Below are 23,331 nucleotides of genomic sequence, written 5' to 3'. Positions count from 1 at the left end.
TTGGACAGATATCTGGCACATAGGAAGATGGTTGTGGTATTTGGAGGTCAGTCATCTCAGCACCAGGCATCTCTGCAGGAGTTCTTTAGGGTAGTTTCCAAGGCCCAACAATCTTCAGCAATAAGCTTCCTTCCATAAAAGGTCAGAAGTGAGGATGTTTGCTAATGATTGCACAATATTCAGCATCATTTGTGACGACTCAGATATTGAAGTGGTCCAAGTCCAAATACAGCAAAACCTGGATAATACCCAGGTATAGGTTGACAAGTAGCAAATAACATTCATTCCACACAAATGCCAGGCAATGACCATCTCAAATAAGAAAAGTCTAACCACCACTGCTTGATATTCAATGGCATTACCATCACTTAAACCACACCCCACCCCCGACACTATCATCATGCTAGGAGTGACCATTGATCAGAAACTAAAAACTGGACTCACCATATAAACATAGTATCTACAAGAGCAGGTCACAGGATAGGAATACCGATGTGAGTCACTCACCTCCTGACTTTCCATAACCTGTCCACATTCTGGAGGGGTGTGATGGAATATTCCTTACTTGCCTGGATGAATGCAACTCCAAAAACACTCAATAGGCTTGACATCACATCCACAAATATCCATTCCCTCCACTGCCATTTCTCTATAGCGGTAGTGTGTAAGATCTAAAAGAAGCACTGCAGAAATGTGCCAAAGATTCTTAGACAGCACTGTCTAAACCCATAACTACTTCCATCTAGAAGGACAAGTGCAGCTACATGGGAACACAACCACTGGTAAGTTTTCCTCCAAGCCACTGACAATCTTGACTTGGAAATATATTGTTATTCCTTCACAAGTCACTGGGTCAAAAATCCTAGGATTTTCCTCCCTCGCAGCATTGTGGAGCTACCTACAGTGTATGGAGTGCAGCAGTTCACCACCACCTTTTAAAAGGGCAACTATGAATGGGTAATAAATGCTGGCCAGCCAGCAACATCCACATCTGAATATTTATTAAAAACTGTCAGGGACTAAAGTGTTATAGTGAAAAGGCAGGAAGGAGGAATTGAAGTGTATCAATTCAGCCATGTTCTCATTGAATGGCAGAGCAAACATGATGGATCAAATGTCTTCTGATGTCTGTCTTCTGATCTTATTATGTCCATATATCCAATTCATTCTTCCACTGGTCACATGGTTTCAACTCTGCAAACATTGTAAGGTAACCATACTCCAAAATAAAATTTGTTTTGTACGATTTACTCAATGGCTTCTGGAAGTATAGTTCTTTCTTCTGGAAAGATTTTTTATTTACAGCGTGGTACATTAGAAGTTTACACCTTCCAACACAGCAACCACAACTTCAATCTACATCAATTTGTAGGGGAACAAGTGAATTTACAGTGCTCAGCACCTGCATATAATTAAACAATCAATATACAAGTTAGTGGGTTTTTGTTGTGCAGTGGTAGTGTCCCCATTTCTGAACCAGGGGACCCAGGTTAAGGTCCTGCTGCTTCAGGTGTGTCATAACTTCTCTGAACAGGTTGATTAGAAAATATCTATAAAATTAACTGTGTGAGGCATGACACATGAAATGTTATGCCACTCACCTGACAAACCCTCCTGAAGACCTGGATTCTCATGGGGAATGTTCCGAGATTGAAGGAATCAGGTTTCCATCTATTCCTGTATGGTTAGATAATTTATCCTTTGGCTCCTACCCTTAGGAGAGTTCACCTCACTGTTATCCCTCACATTCCACAGCAAGGCCTCTAGATAAGAATGAGATCTGGAAAGCAATCTTCTCGGGTCTTCTTTCCATTCCTGTGACTGTTGCCATCTCAAAAATCCAAGTGTTAAATGAGCCCTTGCAACAAATATTGTAGTTCCTTTAACTAAAAATCCATCCTTTGAAAGAATGGCCCATCAAAATTGCTTTGTTTAAAAATGTAAAAATTTTGTTAGTATTTCAGAGCATCAATCGATCATTGATTCAACAAGAAACATATTTGTAAAACTACTTTACTCAATGTATCATGATAACCATTTTCTTTAGAAATGAGTCCCATGTGAGAACAGCTTTTATCATCCTCTTTAAAGTGTCACCAAAAAATCCATATTGATGGGTGTTAGGACTTGAATCAATAAACAGTATTGATGTGAACCTTCAGCACTTTACGGTTACAACTCTTTACCTCCATGTCAACACAACCAATGATATGTACGCGTAGTTTTCATCTCAAAAATCGGTCAGGTCATAGTTCAGTTCTTTTCTTTGAAAAGAGTGGCAGTTAAAATACTACTTTTTATAGTTTAAATACGAACATCAATTGATCTTCATAGCATCCACAAAGTATGGGTCAATGGCTGATTAATTTCTGGGACCAATACAACTTCAGGTTACACAATCAGCTCTTATTTTTCTTCTTAGACAAATTGCTACATGTCTTTGTAGTAATTTATTTCAAAACATTCTGCTATTTTCTGCTTACTTTTGCAGTAATTGCTATTTGTCACTTTACAAATTATATTATTAAAAACTTGTAGAACAATGATACTAATTTCCTAAAACTCATCACAATCATGGAACAACTTAAATTTTACATTCACAGTTTAACTTTTTTTTAAAAAATTTAGTTCCTAAAAATTACTAGTAACAGAATTTCACACACATTGGCCTATTTTTAAATGATGCTCCACTAGAACTTAATTATAAAAATAAAATGGGAGATATTGCACAGAATAGGTGGCGTTTATCCCAGTTAATTCTTATCTAGATTCCATCTGGTATATCATATGGATAGGTCATGAAGATTTTTAAAATATCCTACTTAAAATAAAGTCATTTATATAAATAACATTTTCTTAAATGTTCTGGTTATGATGTAATCAACTACTTTATTACCATAAAAAGGCAGAAAAAATTTTTTATTTTTGCGCTTGTGCATCTTAGAATACATGTTTACTAGCAAAGTCTTTCAATACTCGAGATGCAAACCAAGAACCTGGAAGAGAATAAGTAAATGTTATCAGTGACTTACAACTTTGGAAATTACTCTATTCAGTACGAACATTTTCTGAAGAAGGGTCCAGACCCGAAACATCAGCTTTCCTGCACTTCTAATGCTGCTTGGCCTGCTGTGTTCATCCAGGTCTACACCTTGTTGTTATCTCTTTATTCAGTACGAACTTACATATTCAAAGCAAAATTATAAGAAATAAGGTCACATTGAAATAATAATACTGACAGAATCAATGTTCCATGTGGCAGTTAAAAATCACTACCTATTGCAACTCATTTTATATTTCCCTTTTCAAACAGTATCATTTTCAGGCAAAACCTCAACTGATTACTTCTTAACTTCCTTTTTGAAAGTGAGACAAAGCTCCAGAGTTCCTTGCCCTCTTAAGGCAAGAAAACTCACCAGTGGCATTTGCTATAGTTTTGATGGAATGTAATGGATGCACTGAAATCCTTTGGTGAGCCCAACACCCTTATCTGGTCTACATACATATGACTCAGAGCTTTACAGTTGATTTTACACCAATGAAGTGACAAACAACTGTCATTTTCTAGAAGTGATCACTCAAGAAAACATCTTCTCAAATCAGTTCTGAATTGATAATAATGTTGGCATTGCGAGCAGAGTCATTCCCATGAACAAATAAAATGAAACTTGCTTTTCTCCAATAAATTTTTACATATTACCTTGTGTCATATTACACAATAAGTAAAAATTGTCACTATTTTACTCTGCTACCCTTGAATCATACGAGTTGTCTTTGCACATTGACATTATCCATGGAAGTCTACAGCTACAGGAGAGTCTATATTTGATAATGAAAGTTCTCATTAGGGAAGAAAATAAAAGACTCATTTGGTAAACTTTGAAAACACTTGTGAACCAACTACAACATTTTTCTACATAAAGATACTGTATAAATATAATTTGTTGTTGGTAACAAGGGTTTTAGAAACACAAAAGATTAAGTATTTTATTTTGATTGGCATTGATGCAATAATTTGTAAATTGCTCTCAACCCTTGAGTATTTTTAGTTAAAAATAAAATATTTCCTAAATTGTTTCAATGTAAATCAGTCCAGTAGATTTTAAGAATACTTATTACAGTTGCATTAATATTACATTGTTACACAGATTAGTATTTCAAACAAAATCACTCTTCAGAAAAAGATCCTTAAACCTTCCAAGTAACCTAGAAGGCAAATGGTACGTTAGCCTTATCACAAGAGAACTTGAGTGGAAAAAAGAATGCTTGCTTCAAATGTACAGAAAACTGGTGAGACTGCACCTACACAGTATTAAGTATAAATCTGGTCTCCTTGCTGAAGGAAAAAAAAAAAACTCATGTACCATAGGGATACCGTCTTGCGGTACAGTGGCAGTGTCCTACCTCTGGGCCAGTGACTGCAAAGTCTTCTGCCTCAAGGGCAGAACCAAACCACCAAGGAACAGCCCATCCCCACAAAAGAAAGTTCCTCAGCTTCCCCAGAATGTCATGGTTAATCATTGGAGGGAGCATCACTGTTATAGCCTCCTGGAGAGCCCAGCAGCACAGACGATGACATATTATGAGGCTCTATGAAGCTTCTGAGGGTAGTCTTGTCAAAGGCATGTTGACAAACAGTCCAGTGAATTACAGACCTGCATCTCCACACATGATGTGGGAGAAACAGCCCAGGCCAAGCAGTCAGAGGACTGCTAGAAAACAGGAACCTGCTGAGCCCTTGATAGGAGTCTCAGCCCTTGATAGGAGTCTCAGCCATGATGGACTTCATACAGATACACAATGAGGTGAAGCAGTGGCAGACAGGCATTTAGGTCACGCTGCCTCATTGTTAAGAAGTTGGAATCATGTGGCAACTTCATTGATTCGCTACCTATCATTGCTCAAACATTGCAGCAGTACAAGTAGCCCATCAACACACGACCTGTTGTCACTCAAGATGCTGCAGCAGTGAAGTCATTCGTGCAATCATTCGTCTGCCTCCATGGACAAGTTTGCAGCTCCCATGCAGAGGTTGGTTCAGCACACTCAGTAGTTGCTTGAAAGACATCAGCACCTGCACTCCATTGGCCTATGCATTGGTCCTCAGAACTGAAGGCAGGGGGAGACAGGAAGCCTTGACAGTAGTCCACGTGCTTGCCCTTCATAAGGGGGAGATTGGTGACAGGAGGCAACCAACCATAGAAGGAGCCATACACAGGGCCTCCACAGTTTACACTGGGGAGATATATAGGTAGCCAGGCCCTCACTTCCATTCTGCCTGCTCCCATTCAACCCTTGGAAGTTCCAGCCAAGGAGGATCAATTTGCCTTTGACAAGGCCACCCTTGCCAGGCCAGACCCAAGTGGTCCTGGGGTCACCCATCTAAATCTCTAGGGCCACTAACTCCACCACAGAGCAGACTTCCTCCACCCATGCGTGGAGCAAGGAAGCTTAAAGAGGCACAGCAGGCAGGATAGGAAGAGAAAAATGTATGAATGCAAAATTTAGATGATAGCTGTAAACTTTGTACATCGTTTGGTGATCAGTATATCTAGTGTTTATAGCCTGTTTACCATACACTCTGCAATATCCTCACTTTATTCAGGTAACACTTTCATGTTTAAAGATTTCTTTCACAGACAATAGCATGCAGTTAGCTGTAGGATTTCATAAATCCTTGTGTTTCACCATTCATATAGTTGTCTTGGTCTCTGATGTAGCTGTAAATGCTTTGTAATATCATGCGCTATTACTCTTTAGCCATTAACAAGGCGTCGTTTGAGGTTCTGTGATGATCACCAAATACATGATGTGGCAGCAGGGATAGCAGCACACCCTCACCCAATCATTACCTACCTTTCAGCTATCTTCATGCACTGGAACGTATACATCATGGAGTGCCCCAATAGTGATGATGATAGGGAGGTGCAAGCGAGCTGGTCAATTCAGCAGATTAATCAGGAAGTAGACACCCTGAATGCTTCTGTGACTAACATATCGCATGCTGTTCAAAGAATCATATAGATTGATACACTACAGAGGCGGCCTTTTGGCCCGTCACGTCTGCACCACCAAAGCTACACTAAATCTATTCTAGTCCCACCTTCCAGCACTAGACCCATTGCCTCAAATATTATGACATTTCACAGCCACTCTTCGCAACATTCCATGCAATCCACACACTTTACGATTGGTACAGTGAGTGGTTTTCTGTGAGCAACTCTGTCTGTGCATTAATGTGTCACTAAGGGCCCTGATGTCAGGCTCTCCTTTCTAATGTCCCAGTCTGTTAACTCCACAAGCTTCATAATTCCCGAGGTCATCACCCAAGCAGAGCACATCTGACTGCAACTGCCTAACAGGTCCCCATCTTCATGCAGCCCCAGAGAACCTGGTACACACCACATAACGGATGCTCTTCCTTGTGCAGTACCTGTACACAACACAATTCATACACTGATGGTCGCCAGAGTGCCCTCCTAGGGGACAGTGTCTTTGCAGGGCACAATGCCAGATGTTGGCAATGCCTCCCTGAAAAAGTGGAGTGCCAATGTCTCTGTTGGAAAGGCATGTGCAATTGGTACTGGTGGATTATACCCTACTGTCCAGTTTGTCGATGGCCAGCATGGATCTTCTGGAGTAACAGCAAGTTGAATCAAAGAACCTGCTCTGGTTTCCACGGCAAGTTTTCACAACATGTAGTTTGTATGGTATGTTTGATAAGATAGCAACCTATGGCAGGTCAGGCTGTCAACAAGCCATTTAACAAGTGATAAATAGTGTTAACTGGGAACTCATTGCTTCCTGGTGACAATCTCACCACACAGCTCAAACAAAGGGGCAGTTTTATGGCAAGCTAATCACAATATCAAAACAAATATTTTGCCTATTCTCACCACAGCTAATAATGGGTCATGCCATTAGGTACATCTACACGAGAAGCCTTAGGGACATGCAGATGTCTTGAGGCAAGCATTTTGGTAACCTGTCACTGGACAACAGTGACAACAAGGTGCAAGGCTGGACAACAGTAGTGCGCTTCAGTGGCACAGTGTACAATAGGGATAAAAATCTACCATGGTGTGTATATATAATAATATGCACAAGCCACAAACTAAAGTGGAATCAATATGCCTGTGCAGTTAATGTCAATATGTATCAATATAACAGATGGTTATTCCCTACAACATCCATGAGGGGCATGGATAGGGTAAATAGCCAAGGTCTATATCCTAGGGTGGGGGAGGAGGAGTCCAAAACTAGATGGCAAATGTTTAAAGGTGAGAGATGAAAAGGTTTAAAAAAGGACTTGAGGGATAATATTTTCACACGAAGAATGGTGCGTGTATGGAACAAGCTGCCAGTGGAAGTGGTGGAGGCAGGTACAATTACAACATTTAAAAAGCCTTTGGATGGGTATATGAATGGGAAGGGTTTAAGAGGGAAATGGGCCAAAGGCTGGCAAACGGGACTAGATCAGATTGGATGTCTGGTTGGTGTGGATGAGTTGGACTGAAGGGTCTGTTCCCATCCTGTATGACCACGAACACTCACGACAATAAATCTCAAAATTCAATTTCAGTAAGAATTTTTTTTTTTTTTTTTTTTTTTTTTTTAAAAATCAGTTAACTACAAACTACAAACATCTCACATCAAGTACATAGGTTCTGCTTTTGTAATGGAAAAAAAGGCGGACATGAATGATGCATTAAGTATACTCATGCTAGCAAAATCATACTAGCCCGAATCTTCCAAGATTTATTGGAGAAACTGCTCAATTTTTTGATAATCACAATGCTGGTCCCAATTTTTGTGCATCGGCAAGCCTGGCTTTACCTGGAAGTCAAAGTGCAACATCCCTCAGAAAACTCAACTGCAGTGCTGTAGAATTGGAGGTGGAGAGACATGTCCTTTTTTTTCTAGCACTAGCTGCTGTATGGCAAGTTTAATGATCCTGAATGAATGTTAGTGAACGTGACCAGATGAATGAGTGAATCGATACTGTGGTACATAAATTTAGAAATTATGCAAAAAAGATTTCATGCTTAGTGTCGTAAAATAATAGAACAGCATAAACAAGCATCAGTGTGTATTTGAAAGCTGAAAAATCAAATCAGAAATAAAAATAGAAATACTCAAATTATAGGGCAGCATCTGGGGAGTGAGAAGCAGAGTTAATTGGAAGAATCTTCTGCTTTTTAATCCCTATTCAAATGACAGAAGCAGGGTCAGGTACCAGATTTACTAATTGGTAGGGTTAACAGAGGTTCTTTTGCACTGATGTAGAATTAGCATCCCAGTTCTGGGTTGTTCCACTACTCAGGGCAGATGGAGTAATGGTCGAATGGGTTGCCAGAAAAACTTTAAAACCAAAAGCAGACAGTGGGAACTGGTGTTTCACACGGATCAGTGCTCAGACTACTGTCTTATGTAACTTCTATTAAAATGATTTCAGCTTTGGAACCTAATGTTCAACTTTTAAATTTGTGGGTGACATCAAATTGGAGGGTTTTTTTTTTTAAAATTCACTTGTGGGGCATGGGCATCATTGGCGGGCATTTATTGCCCATCTCTAGTTGTCTTAAGAAGGTGGTAATGAGCTGCTTTATTGAACTGCTGCAGTAACTGTACTCTAGGTAGACCGACAATGCCACTCGGAAGGGGATTCCAAGATTTTGACCAAGTGACATTGAAGAGACGGCAATATATTTCCAAGTCAAGATGATGAATAGCTTGGATGGAAACTTGCAGGTGCCAGTGTATCAGTTTCTCTTGTCCTTCTGAATGGTAGTGGTTGTGGGTTTGGAAGGCGCTATCTAAAGATCTTTGGTGAATTTCTGCAGTGTACCTTCTAGGTGGAACACACTGTTGCTACTGAACAGTGGTGTAGGGATTGGGTGTTTGCGGACATAATGCCAAATGAGCAGCTGCTGTGTCCTAGATGGTGTGAAGCTTCTTGGGTGTTGCTGGAGTGGCACTCAACCAGGCAAGCAAGGAATATTCCATCACACTCCTCATTGGAGTCTTGTAGACAGTGGACAGGCTTTGGGGAGCCTGGACAGGAGTTACTTGCTCCAGTATTCCTAGTCGCTGATCTGGTCATGTAGGCACTGTACTAATACTGCTAGTCCAGTTCAGTCTCTGGTCAATGGTAGCTCCCAGGATGTTGATATGGGGAGAAGTCAGTGATTGTAATACCAATGGAAGTCAAAAGATGATGGTTCAATAGTTTCTTACTGAAGATGGTTGTTGCCTGGCATATGAGTGACATGAAATTTTTTTGCCACTTATCAGCCCAAGCCTGGATATGAAGATGAAGCAGCTGAAGATGGTTGGGTCTAGGACAATAGTCAATCTACCAGAAGGCTCTCATGATGCAGCAGTATCTTTCCTACCTCTAAGCAAGTCGGCCTAGGTTCAACTCCCATCAGTTGGTATTGGAGGGTGGGTGGGGTGGAGAGAGGAGAGAGAGAAAGCCAATACTGTGGAGCACTGCAACAAATGACACAAAGGGCAGTAATAAACTTGCAGAATGGTATATAATTAGCAAAATGAAGTCTAACATTTCTTGGAAGTTGTAAGTCTAAATGAGGTAGAGAGACAAAAGGGATCTCAGAGCACAAATATAATCAGTTACTGAAAAGGTGCACAACAGGTTAGTGGGGCCATAAAAAATGAAAACCTTGGTTTATCCCTAATGGGATAGAATCAAAACAAAGTTCTGCTAAACCTGTACTGAGCTTCTGTCTGAGCACACTTAATAGTATTGCATGCAGTTCTCGTTGCCATATTATAAAAATGGATAATGAAGCACTGGAGAGGGTGCACAGAAGATTCACAAAGGTGATATTGGAAATGCAGAATTACACATAATGGGAAAGTATGAGCAAGACAGATTTCTTTTCTTTAGAAGAAAAATGAGGAAGGTCTTTAAAATTTCGATTTAGATTGCCTGAATACAGACCGAGTGTTAGAAAAGCTCAGCAGATCTGGCAGCATCTCTGAAGAGCAATCAGTTTTAACCTTTGGAAGGGTCACTCAACCTGCAATGTTAACTCTGATTTCTCTCCACAGATGCTGCCAAACCTGCTGAGCTTTTCCAGCAATTTCTGTTTTTGTCTCCGATTTACAGTGTCCACAGTTCTTTCAGTTTTTTTCCTGGTACATGGAAGTGAAGGTTATTCATTCTAGGAAATGGAGTAAGGAAACTATTTCTTTCTTAAAATTAATGGTAGAGTTACAAAGAGATCTGGGAACAGAGATACATAAATTGCTCAAACTAGCAAACACAAGTCAAGAGTCCAAACAAACTATTAAGTTCATTTTCAGAACACAAATACCATGGAAGAAAAGTTAAATTTGTAAAAAGCCTTGATTAAACAAAGTTTCAAGAATTGCATATATTTCTGCTCTCCATGCTTAAAGTAGAAATATAAAGCATCGAATTAAATTTTATAACATTTATAAGCAGTCTTAAAAAACTAGGATTAGTTTATTTTGTTCTTACATCCGAATACCAGTGGATAGACTAAATGGGCAGAATGTGAACCCAGTCTCACACACAGACACAAACACAATATTGGAGGCAGAACCAGAAGTATAATTTGAAAATAATATGCTGAGTCATTATCTGACACTTTCTCGCCTCTACGCAATTTTGTTTTGAGATGGGTTCAATGTGTAGCAGCTAACAGCCACTTCCAATATAAAGAAAGGAGAACAGGACGGGCTCCTGGTGCCACCAGGTGGTTCTTGTTGTCAAATTTTTCCAAGGCTGGGACAGAGAGACCTGGCGGCTGCAGCATGCTTCCTGGCAGCCACTAATACCTTCTATCAATCACTGAGCTATTGTGAACAGAAGACCTTAAGTCATCCTGTCAAACAAGTTTCTTTCTTGTCCTCTGTAACAGCTGTGACCACTTCAGGAGCAGCTTCAATTTCAGAGAGGGATAGGAATTTAGTACGAGAAATAATTCAAGTCCTATATGTGTTTCCTAATGTCTGGTACAAATTAGCACTAACAGGTATATTGCTGGTTGCAACACTGTTTCACTGCTGGAGGATGATCCATTTGGACATGCCTCAGCCTTCTCCTTCCTGACTCGGTAGTCTATGTGGAAAGTCAGGACAGTTCTTGTGGCTCGGACAAGAGAGATGTGGCCACTCCACCAGCAGGCAGAGAGGGAACGGATGGCCACCAGACAGTACAGCAGTCCCCTGTGGTCATTATCCTGTAAAACAAATGTCATTTTGCATGCTGTTGAGGGGCTGGAGTCTGGAAAGAAAGTAGCAACTTTGTTACACTACGGTTGGCTTGCTGCACAGGAGAGGAGATAAGTGTGGGAAGGCTACATAAATAGCGGATTCATTGTAAGGGGAATAGATAAATACTTCTCGCTACAAACAGTATTCTAGGATGGTATGACACCTCCTGAGCGCTATAGTCAAGGATGTCTTTGAACGGTTACAAGACTTTCTGGAGTGACAGGGTAAATAGCCAACAGTCATGGTACCAATGTGTACTAAAGGGATGTGGTCCTAAAAGCAGTATATAGGAAGCAAAATTAAAAAGCAGGACCTCAAAAGGAGTGATCTCAGGAATGACAGTGCCAAGTGCTAGTCAGTAGAAATAGTATGTTAAATCAGATGAATACGTAGCTGGAGATACGGTGTAAGAGGAGAGTTTCAAATTCCTGAGACATCGGGACTATTTCTGGGGAACCAGGACTAGAACAAGCTGAATGAGTTCCACCTTGACAGGACCGAAACTGATATCCTAGGGGGAGTATTTGCTAGTGCAGTTGGGGAGATTTCAAACTAAAATAGTGAAGGCAGAGATCTATATAGGGAGACAGAAGTGGGGAGGGAAGCAAGGGCAGAAACAAAAGACAGAATAAGAAATAAGAAAAAAAGAAGTGATGGGCAAAGAACTTGAGCATTAAGCAGGATCAAAGCACAAAATAACGTGAATGAGGCTAATAAAGTTTAAAAAGTCAAACCTTAAATGTGTGGAGCATTTGAAATAAAATGGATGAATGTGCCATTCAAAATTAATATCAGACATGATATAATTGGGATTATGGAGACATGGCTGCAGGGTGACCAGGATGGGAACTGAATATCCAGGGGTATTCAGCTTTAGGAAGGTGAGAAAAAATGAAAATATGAGGTGAGGTAACACTGCTGTTACAGATGACATTAATGCAGTAAGATCAATAATGAAGAAGGATATTAGCTCTAGTAAGGTGGAATCTGTATGGATAGAGCTTAGAAGCACCAAGGTGCAGAAAATGACAGTGGAAGCTGTGGAAAGATCCCCAAACTGTAGCAATAATGTTGGGAAGACCTTGAACAAGAAACTAGAGATGCAAGTAATAAAACATACATCTGTAACCATGGGCAACTTTAATCCACAGATTGGGAAAATCAAAACAGTAACAATGCCACAAACGAGGAATTGAGTGTGTACGAGATGGGGTTTTATGGATCAATAATGTTGAACTAACTCAAGAACAGGTCATTCTAGATTGGGTATTGTGCGATCAGAAAAGGATAATTGACAACGTAGTGTGCAGGACCACTTGGGAAAGCATTCCCATGACAGTCAGAGCACAGCAACTGACCTTTCGGTCCAATCAGTCCATGCCGACAATAACCCCAAACTAAACTAGTTCCACCTGCCTGCACTTGGCCTATATCCCTCCAAAACATTTCTTATTCATGTACTTATCTAAATGTCTTCCAAATCTTGTAACTATACCTGCATCCACCACGTCCTCTGGAAATTCATTCGACACATGAACCACTCAAAAAAAAATCTGCCCTGCATGTCTTTTTTAAAATCTTTCTCCTTTTACCTTCAAATTATGCCCCTCAGTCTCGAAATTCCCTAGGGAAAAGACACTTGCCATTCAGCTTATCCATAATCCTCACGATTTTATAAATTTCATTAAGGTCACTTCTCAACCTCAATCTCCAGTGAGCAAAGTCCCAGCTATCCAGCCTTTCTTTATAAGTAAAGCTTTCCATTTCTGGCAACATCCTGGTAAATCTCTTTTGAACCCTCTCCAGTTTAGTAATATCCTTCCTATAACAGAGATCAGAACTGAACACAGGACTCCAGAAGAGGCCTCATCAACAACCTCAACATAATGTCCTGCAGGATTCTTCATTAAGATGGAGAGTGACACAGTTAATTCCAAGACTAGAGTCCTGAATCTAAGAAAAAGGAAACTACAATCGTGTAAAATGCAAGCTGGCTATGGTAAATTGAGGAATATTACTGGCACAAAATAAAGAAGGAAAGATGGCCAGACAGTGGCTGACGAGGGAAATCCGAGATTATATTAGACTCAAGGGCGGGCCATACAAATTGGCCCAAAAAACAAAAAAAAAAAAAGGACTTGATGATTGGGAGCAATTTACATTGAGCAAAGGAGGACAAAGGGATTGATTAAAAGGAGCAAAAGAGAATACAAGAGTAAGCTTGTGAGGAACATACAAATTGATTTTAAAATCTCTGATAGTTTTGTGAAGAGAGAAAGATTAGTGAAGACAAATATCAGTCCCTTACTGTCAAAAACAGATGGAAGATATAATAGGGAACAAAGAAATGGCAGACTAATTAAATACATTTTTTGGTTCCATCTTCACAATGGAGGACACAAATAATATCCCAAAAATGGGGGGGGGGGGCAGCTGGAAATCACAAAATCCTAACAGGATTAGATAGGCTAAACACAAAAAGGATATTCCCAATGACTAGGGAGTCTAGAACGAGAGATCACAGTGTTAAGGATGTGGGGTAGGTCATTTAGGACACGGAGAGGAGGAATTTCTTCACCTATAGAGTGCTGAGCCTGTGGAATTCTGTGCCACAGAAGACAGTTGATGCCAAAATGTTTAATGTTTCAAAGAAGGAGATACATATTAGTGCTAAAGAAATCAAAGGGTATGTGCAGAAAGTAGGTACAGGGTATGAAGTTGAATGATCAGCCATTGGCAGCATGGTGGCTCAGCGGTGAGCACTGCTAACTCACATTGAACCCGGGTCCCAGGCAATTTCAGCCTTGATAAGTGACCGTCTGTGGTGAGTTTGCACATTCTCCCCATGTCTGTGTGGGTTTCCTCCGGGTGCTCTGGTTTCCTCCTATAGTCCAAAGACGTGCCGGTGAGGTGGCTTGGCCATGCTAAATTGCCCATAATGTCCAGGGATGTGTAGGTTAGGTGGATTAGCCATGGGAAATGCAGGGTTACAGGGACAGGGTAGGGGGTGAGCAAGTCTGGGTGGGATTCTCTTCAGAGAATCAGTGTGGACTTGTTGGGCTAAATGGCCTGTTTCCACACTGTAGGGATTCTATTCCAAAATCATACTGAATGGTGGTGCAGACTCGAAGCCCTGAATGACCTACTCCCACTCCTATTTTCTACAACCAGATTTTGGTCCTGTGTTCAAAGTTAACAAGATCACCATATATACAATACAATACAGCACTGGAACAGGCCCTTCAGCCTACCAAGCCTGCAGTGATTCCTAGTCCTTATTTAGACCTGTTACTTAAACCCCATACACAGTTTCCTCTCTCTGTTTGCACCCCATTCACGTGTCTATCACGATACGCCTTAAGTGTTGCTAACATGCCTGCTTCCACCTCTACTGGCAGTGCGCTCCAGGCACCCATCACTTGTGTGAAAAATTTTCCCTAAATTTTCCCCTTCTCGCCTTGAAGATGTGCCCTCTTGTAGTTTACCTTTCCACCCTGGAAAAAAGCTTCTCACTATCCATCCTATCTATGCCTCTCAATTTTGTAGACCTCTACAAGGTCACCCCTCAGCCTCCGTTCTTCCAGTGAAAATGATCCCAGTTTAACTAACTTCTCCTCATAACTAAAACCATCCAGACCAGGCAATTTCCTGGTCAACCTTCTCTGCACCCTCTCCAAAGCATCCACATCCTTTTGGTAGCGTAGCAGCCAGAAATGCATGCAAATGTGATAGACTCTTAATTGACATCTGGCCCTTGTAAGCCACTCTGTTCAAAAGCAACTTTGCATGATAAAGTTAAATAAACCAATCCTACCATCAACAATTTATGCACATAGATATCTGTCACTCTGCTCTGGCAGAGTTGGATTGTACTCTCTATTTTATTCTTTTTTTTCCCCCTCTTATAAAGCTAAGCCACTTCATACTTCTCTGTATTAAATTTCATCTTCCACTTGATTGCCCAATCCTCTAATTTGTCTGTCTTTCTGATATTATATACAGTGGCTTTATCATTGGCAAGTGGAGCATATGAGTTAGAGAGTTCTGATGGAAGTGGACACCATCAGTCCAACCGAGCTTGGGGAACACCACTTGAATGAAGGCAATTGCATCGCCTCACTCAGGACATATTCTGAGGAACTCTAGGTCAGCCCACAGCAAAACCCCAAAACAAAGCCAAGCCTCGGCCAAATGGTTAAAATTTCCTCGTCCGGGAACTTTTGGAAAGCATGTTAGAAGACTAAGGAAATCTTGCCAGAGGACTCGCTATCTCCTGTGATTTTTAGGTCTAAACATGAAACTTTTTGATGCTACAATATCTCTGGGCAATTTTTGTAATCTGCTTATTTCCTCTTTTACTTGGATCCCTGTGGCTGAACATTTCCAGCTGTGAAACTGGGCTGGCAACCAGCAATAAGCAGTGCCAACACTGATTTGTAACCAACATCTGGAAATGTATATAAAAAGGACTCTCATTCCAAATTTCATTAGAGGGGCAGAAATCATGACTTGCAATCAAGAAATTCTTAGGAAATCATTGTTGGGTATCACTCTCCTACACCTATAGTAATGTTGCACTGGTATGTCACCTGTTTACTATTCTGCAAATTTGAAAAGTTAACAGTACAGACTGACAATTGCAATCTGTGGATACTAAGAATATTTTTAATATCTATGGTAAAGTAAATTTTTAAAATGCTTAGAACTTCTATGTATCTGAACAAAGAAGTTTAACTCTGAGCAATACAAACTCAATTTGCACAATGCTTTCTCAATAATCAACCTGCATTTCAATAGCCGAGCAAATTTCTGCAGATGCTGCAATCTGTACTGAAAACAAAAAGCGGAGATCACAATGGGTCAGACAGCATCCATGGAGAGACAGCAAGCTAATGTTCTGAGTCTGGATGAGCTCTGAAGAGTTGAAACGTTAGCTTCACCCTCCATAGATGCTGCCTGACCACTGTGATCTCCAGCATTTTTGTTTTCAGTGCTTTCAATCGAACCTTCGGAGCAGTAAAACATTCCCGGGTGCTTAAAAAGCTTGCGTATCAAGGAATTAAAGGGCTTGTGTTGAAAAAGTCCCATTTGAATTAATTGACATTATGAAAACATCAAACATTCCCTTAAAGGTAAACATTCACTGTTATCCAAGTGATATGAAACAGTTCTAACATTTATTGACACGTATAGAAAAAGAAACAAACTTTCATTATACTGTATATAGCATCTTTTGCAACAGCGGGATGTCCCAAAGCATCTCAGAGTCAATTAAATGCTATTGAAGTATGGTTACTGTTGTAAATGGAGGAACAAAGATTGGAACCGGAGCAGACAATTTGTATTCATCCAGATCTCAAAAATAACAATGAAGTTGAACAATTAACCTGCATTAGTAGTGAAGGAGAAATGTTTGACAAAGGCAAGTAGAGAACTCATGCTCCCCTGAGAATGGTATCCTGAGATTTTTATATCCACCCAGGAAGGAAGCTGGGACTTCAGTTTACCTAATATTCAAAAGACCACACAGCCAACAGAACAGCTTTCCATCAGAGGTATCAGCCAAGATTTTAGTCCTAAAGTCTTGGAGTGGAGCCCAAATTCAAACGTTCTGACTCAAAACGCAAACATTTTAACTACTGAGCCAAGCTGATACCTAATGAATGAAGAATGTATATAAAACACTTTAGTCCTAACATTTGATACATCTTAACATAAATAATTTAGAATATGCCCATCATATAGATAGAGCAAGAAAACAAACTGATATATTCCATGATTGATCTTGGAAGCTTCTTAAAAATTTTCAGGAAATGACTTAGAATTTCATTGAATGTTTGCAAACAATGGGTTAATAAGCTTGCTTGCCGAGAATGATTCTTGAACATGTGGGACATCTGCCTGTCAGAATAAGTAGTGTAGAAGGTCCACCGGCATTGTGGAAAATATCAAGAACAAGCGAGTTTGCTTTCTCCAAGCCAATAGTGTTTTGTACAACATCGATCGAGTAGATCAGTTATACATTACAGGGTTTTTAGCCCATAGATTTTTTTGTTTAAACTGGAATGCATTATTTACTAACGATGGTGATAAAGCTGCAGGAATCAGACTTTTATTCAGTGTCTGGCCCTCCGCGATATTATCGCCAAAGTCACTGCATCTATCTGCTATTTTAGCCAAGAAGTTGAAAACACTTCCGAAAGTAATGAATCTTTGATGGCGTTTGGAGGCGATGTCCTCGATCTTACTGTATAGTCTCATTCAAGGTCTGTGGTGCAGCGGTAAGTGGCCAAATCGGCCCCGAAGGCATACCTTAACAGGTTGATTAAAAGTATACCCACCATCATCTCAGTTACACTTAAAATGTTGCCTTCGATCTTTTTCGCGCAGTCCTTTCAATTCCACTGCCTACATTATTTTCCTCCTTCGAATACTGCGTACGTCAAATATTTAAATATTTAATATTTTTCAATTTAACCCGGAACAACGATTGATCGCTATCGAGAAGCGTGAAAAGGATTAGATGGACAAATCCTTCAGACTAAATTATTCGACCTGGTTACAGAGTTTGAGTTGTCGCTCGACTGACAGTGCGAGAGAAGCCAACCTCTTAATTATAACTACTTTCCGCTACCTGAATTAATGACATCCCCACGGTTTCAGACATTTTTTTTTTAAAAAGTGCACAAAGTACCTTCGTACTTTTACACAACAGTTTCACGTTTTCTAAACTTTTTCTTCACGCCCAAGATTTTTGAAATATAGCGCTCTATTAAATATTAACCGTTAGCCACCAACTCGTGTCAATCCCCTCGTTCCCATGTTGATCCTGAATGGAAAGTCTCTAGATTTATCTGTACGTTAGATCCCAGGTGGCCTGCCATTAGGATGCTAACCGTCCACAGAGACACTGCTTCCTGGTTACATGAGTCTGTGGTTTGTCCAAGTGTGAAATAATCGGATGTTTATGATCCTTCCCGAGAGAGTCACACCAACTAATGTGTCTGACCGGGAATTTCACATCACTCTTTCAACCCTTGATTGAAACTCAACGTAATGACTACTTACGCGTACTTAAAATACTCAAAACAGTAAGACAGACCAAATACATTTGATCTATTAGCTCTGCAGAGTGGGGGGGGGGATCTCTCGGTAAAGTTGCACAGATACAGGCTACTTCGAATATGCAGTAAATTAACCATGTAGTCAATACACCAGCCAGTCCAAACAACATTTTTGTTTCAGATTTGAAGCTCCTGGCGCCTCCTTCTGCTCCTATCTTCCCTGTATTAATGTATTATTAACCGGCGTTGCTGCTCGATCAGGCTTTGGTCAGTAACATTATACTGGCAACGGGAAGTTTTGTCTCCAGTCTCCTAGAGACGTTCACTCTGGATTCCCTCAACCTTCCCATGAAATTAGCAACACTTATGGGGAGCGGGGTGGGTGAGGAGAGGAGGGATGCTGCTCCGAACCCCCGATAACAATGATAAATCCAGCCGTGGACGTAGATATATCCGAATTTTTGAAAGCGAAGTCGCTCCAGATCACTGGAAACGTGCTTTTTTTTGCAAATAAAACTGTCACCCACCAACCTCCTGCGATGCACTTTATACAGTTCTTGCTGACATAGTTAGTTACACACGCTGACGGTAGATTGCTGACACAAAATTACCTACCCTGCCTCAGACACGCTCTCGATACTTTTTTTTGGGGTGGGGGGATCGGGGGTGCAGGAACTCTCTACGTTATTAATGTATTGCACACATCGCCGAACGTTTGCACTGACAAGTTCATTTTCCTCAAGCACTGACGAACTCTATTTTCAGCTTGGGTTCAGTAATGCTGGAGTTATATGCCCGCCCGCACCCCTAGCGAAGAACAGATCTTACAGACAACGATACTCGGACTAAGAAAAGCGCTCCCCCCGCATCCACCACAAACAAAACGCCCCGCTTCATGTTACCTTACCTGCTGAGTGAACGGATTCTCCTTGATGTAGCTGAAGACAAACGAGGAGAAGAGGAGGTCTTCATTTAGTCCACAGCCTGCCATCGTCAGCAGGAGATAGATGGATGGATGTATGGAGAGAGAGAGGGTGGGATGACGGATGGGGCTCAGCGCGAGAGCGAGCAACGGCCGTTGGTGTCCGAGCCGCAGTCACGTGAGCGAGCGCGTGCCTCCCGGGTCCGGGTTCCAGATGGCAGCCCGCGCGCCGCTAGCCGCCTCCTCGATGATCAGCAGCAGCACCGCTTTGAACAGCACCTGTTGCAGCCTCCCCTGTCGCCCTCTAACCAGCCCGCACGGCTGCCCCAACCCTCCCTCAGTCCCTCCTGCAGTCAGTCACGTGCACGCACGCCTCCTTTTTCCACCTTCACCCGCTGGCGTGACACGAGTCTAGGAAGCACGGCAGCGAAACCAAAGAGGATGCTTTGGTGTGCAGGCGGGTTGGGTGACAAATCAGGGGGTGTATAGGATGCAATCAGTAGCGAGGTTTCAAATGGAGCTCAGTGACACCATGGAGTTAAAATTGCCGGCAAAATGCAATGCAGTCCGTGAGACTTTTCCCCCCTCCCCTCTCTCCCTCTGGTTATTTCTACTCCTGGGAAATAAGGCAAAAAAAAGTGTCACATGCGCGGTCCCGGCTTCCTGGCAAGTCCAGCAGAGGGGTTTGGGAATGACAGGTAGATTGTGTTACAATTAGTCGCTGTGTGCTGTCAGGGATAGAGGGATTCCAGATGATAACGCTGGATCGGACTGATAAAGAAACGGAACCGATTTATTTTCTTGTCTGATCTTTCCTCGCAAGCCTTTCCCTTATGGTCATCAAAGCAGACGACGCAAATGAGGCACTATTTATGGGGTTAACGCAGCTTACTCAGTGCAGTCCAGCACCTGAGATTTCGATTGTCCTTTTAACTTTCACGTTCAGTCCCAAGAGACTTTTGCCCACCAATCGGCACTTTTCAGAGCTATAATCGGACCAGATTCCACGAGGAATGTAATATGATTAAATGAATCAATTCCCACCAGGGGCCATGTTTATACAGTGTTTCACTGATGATCACTTATTCTCTGCGGAACTGTTTTCACAGTCTTCGCACGAGTCCAAACCCCGGAGTGGATAGGAAACGGTTTCTCATAACGCGCTGAGCTCTCTGCAAAATTGGTGCTTTGATACTAAATCAGTTACTGCAATATGTCCTGTCGAATATTAACCCCTATAAAATGGAATCCAATTTCCAATCTTTACAGAATGCTAAAATCCAGAATTCACACCAAACTTCAGGTTGCAGACTTTTCACCAAAGTCGCTCGGTATTTTTACGCCCTCGAGGTTCTGCTGCTTTACCACTCAAACGCAAGAGCTTGGGGGCTGAACCCTTCTTTAATTATCAAAGCGAGTTAGATCGGTCATGAAGCTATGGCTATCACAATCCTACTTTGCTCACCTAATATTCGGGAGAAGAAGTTATTTCCGACCAGCACTTTTCTTCAAGCCAGAAATTGTTTGTAAAAAAAAACACTGGAACCTCACACCGCTCCTTTCCTCTGCCGACAACCTTCTTTTCGAGGTAAGAAATCAGGTCTGCCGATAGTCTGAACAGTGTTCGTCGGCAAAATTATAAAAACGTGCTTTACGTCTACCTCTAATTTAACAGCGAGCACGATGTTTCCTCCTGACTGCCCGGGTTAATATAAAAAGCGTGTTTCCAGGTCATGTGAGGATGATGAGCTGGGTGTCTATGCAGGTGCTGGATACGTAATGGAAAACGGCTGAAACCTTGGAGAGTTCCGTTGCCATCACCCAATACACCACAACAATATAGTACAGCCTACTACTGCACGCAAACCATCAGCCGCGATCTCACAAGATTTTTATTACGGCACAAAAGCAGACACTTCCAAACCGGAACGTTTGAGACGGCGTCAATTCACTTTGGAGGGTCCCGCTTTCAACTAAAAACCAGCAGCAGAGTAAGACAAGCTCGCTTGTTTTAAGAGGAAGCAAAGTTTACGTTCTCGGCCACTGACTCGGGTAATGAATAAACTCGCCGTGCACAGAATTCTTTTCTAAAAATAACACCGCTTATCGTGGGAAAACACAGTAAGACTATTACTGGTTTGTGGAATTAGCTGCAGACCGTATTGCTTTCCTACCACTGAAAAGCGGAGTACCATAACAGCGCTTGAAACCCGTGCACCGATTTAGCAACACTTGCATAAGCATTATGCTGCGTACTCATTCACAGACAAAAATGTATTAGTAAAACTATAAATAAATAAATTTGCGTCTAATGTTTACTCCGTTATTGATTGTTGTAAGAAATTTGCGCTTAGTTTTTTTGGCTTCAGTTCAGTAAATAGGCTTCGAACAGCTTATGACCCACTCTGGTTTCATGTGTCTAGAAATTCACGAACTTTACCCCATTTAACAGCGCACGATGGAATATCGAAATATGTTGCTCACATGAAAACCATTTCACAAATGCACTGTGTTTTGTATAAATGTAGGTCTGCAGGTTGCGTCCGGAGCTGTGGTCCTTGTCTATTTGGCATTTCCTTTCGATATTAATTAGATACGCTGTAGGGATTCGTTGCCATGTGACTGCTCCTGCTTTCTCCTCGTCCTACTGCATTGGCAGTACACGAAGCAAGTTAGTTCGCGTAGACGCTGCACTCAGCCGGGTTCAAAGTGAAATCCGGATTTCCGACATTCACTGATCTTTGAGTTGGCTTTGTACAGGCGCGAACTGAGAACTGAAAAAAGCGCAGATTTGATCTATTCTAATTACGGATATGACAGATAGTAGGAATTACGGTTTGCTTTTTATTTCACAAAGCAAAACAAAATTGAAACGCCCCACTTTTAACAGTATTTTGTAAGATGTTGTTATCAAATGAGCCCTTGTTTTTTATACTCTGTGGATGTGGATTCGAAAATTCTGGCGCAGCACTTTCCACATTTCATTCGAATTCCTGATCAACAATGGAAAATGCAGGGGAGAGTTTTCTGAATTAGTCCAAATAATCTTCTACAGCATGATTGAAAGACACGGGGGAGGAATAATGGCAGGGCCCGTTAATACATACCTCACAAAAATTTCTACAGTCTAATTAGGCAACCTGAACGTCTTAAATCCTTGAAAATTAAGCCAGTACTCACCGTTTTAAAGCCACCTTTCATAATCATTGCTTTTAAATAATCTCACACGGTTATTGTAATAGTAACATCAATCTGTTCACCATATTTTATGGATTTATATCTTTGCATTATAAACCTATCATTATATTCCTAGTAAGAGATAACAAGGTGTAGAGTGGATGAACACAGCAGGCCAAGCAGCATCAGAGGAGCAGGGAGGCTGACGTTTCGGGCCTAGACCCTTCTTCAGAATCCTGATGTAACGATACACCTCGGGCGTAGTCAACTTTGGCGTATTATTTTTTGGGGTCTTGTTTAGGTGCTGTTCCTCTTGATTAGTCCTGCACTACTAGAAATTAGTGAAGTTATTTCCCCACGGCTACTTTTTGTTTTCTTCCACAGTGACTTGTCTAAACTTTGGTGAAACATCTTGTCATATGTGTTAAATATTAGTGTTTACAAATACTTCAAGACTGGTTTAAATTAAGGAGTACTCTTTTACATGTCCTGGAATTAAAATCTTTCACACACACCCTTTTTAGGGAGCAATGGCCTTTGAAATTATGCATCAATGAGTCAATAAGACTTTGTTGTTAGCAGTGAAGATGCAGATCCACTGCATTTGTCAAGGAGGAGGCTTCTTACATTTGCTCGAAGTGCGAAGTTGCTTATCATTTCCAGTTTCTCATCGATAATCTTACAATATTAAGCTGACTTGCAAAGAAGCAAAATAAATGAAAGAATAATGGGGATACATAATAAGTGTAAAGATAAAATAAAATATCAAATAGGACTTCAGAGTTAAGTATAATAGGCTTGATTATATAGGCTTCAGTATTACAATCCTGATAGCAGGAAGAAGAGTCATTGGACACAAAACATTAACTCTGCTTTCTCTCCACAGATGCTGTCAGACCTGCT

General features: G+C 41.1%; 1 long non-coding RNA gene across 1 annotated transcript; it reads right to left on the bottom strand.

Annotated features, from left to right (window-relative positions):
* Positions 1-2,900: 2,900 nt before the first annotated feature.
* On the bottom strand, positions 2,901-20,922 carry LOC125484102. The gene is made up of 2 exons (XR_007262952.1): positions 19,237-20,922; positions 2,901-2,996 (listed from the first exon to the last, which is right to left on the bottom strand). It is a non-coding gene; the product is annotated as an uncharacterized LOC125484102 (long non-coding RNA).
* Positions 20,923-23,331: the final 2,409 nt, after the last annotated feature.

Source organism: Rhincodon typus, chromosome 1 (assembly GCF_021869965.1).
Source record: "Rhincodon typus isolate 14 chromosome 1, sRhiTyp1.1, whole genome shotgun sequence".
Classification (NCBI taxonomy): Eukaryota; Metazoa; Chordata; class Chondrichthyes; order Orectolobiformes; family Rhincodontidae; genus Rhincodon; species Rhincodon typus.
This window is presented reverse-complemented; position numbering and strand designations above follow the sequence as displayed.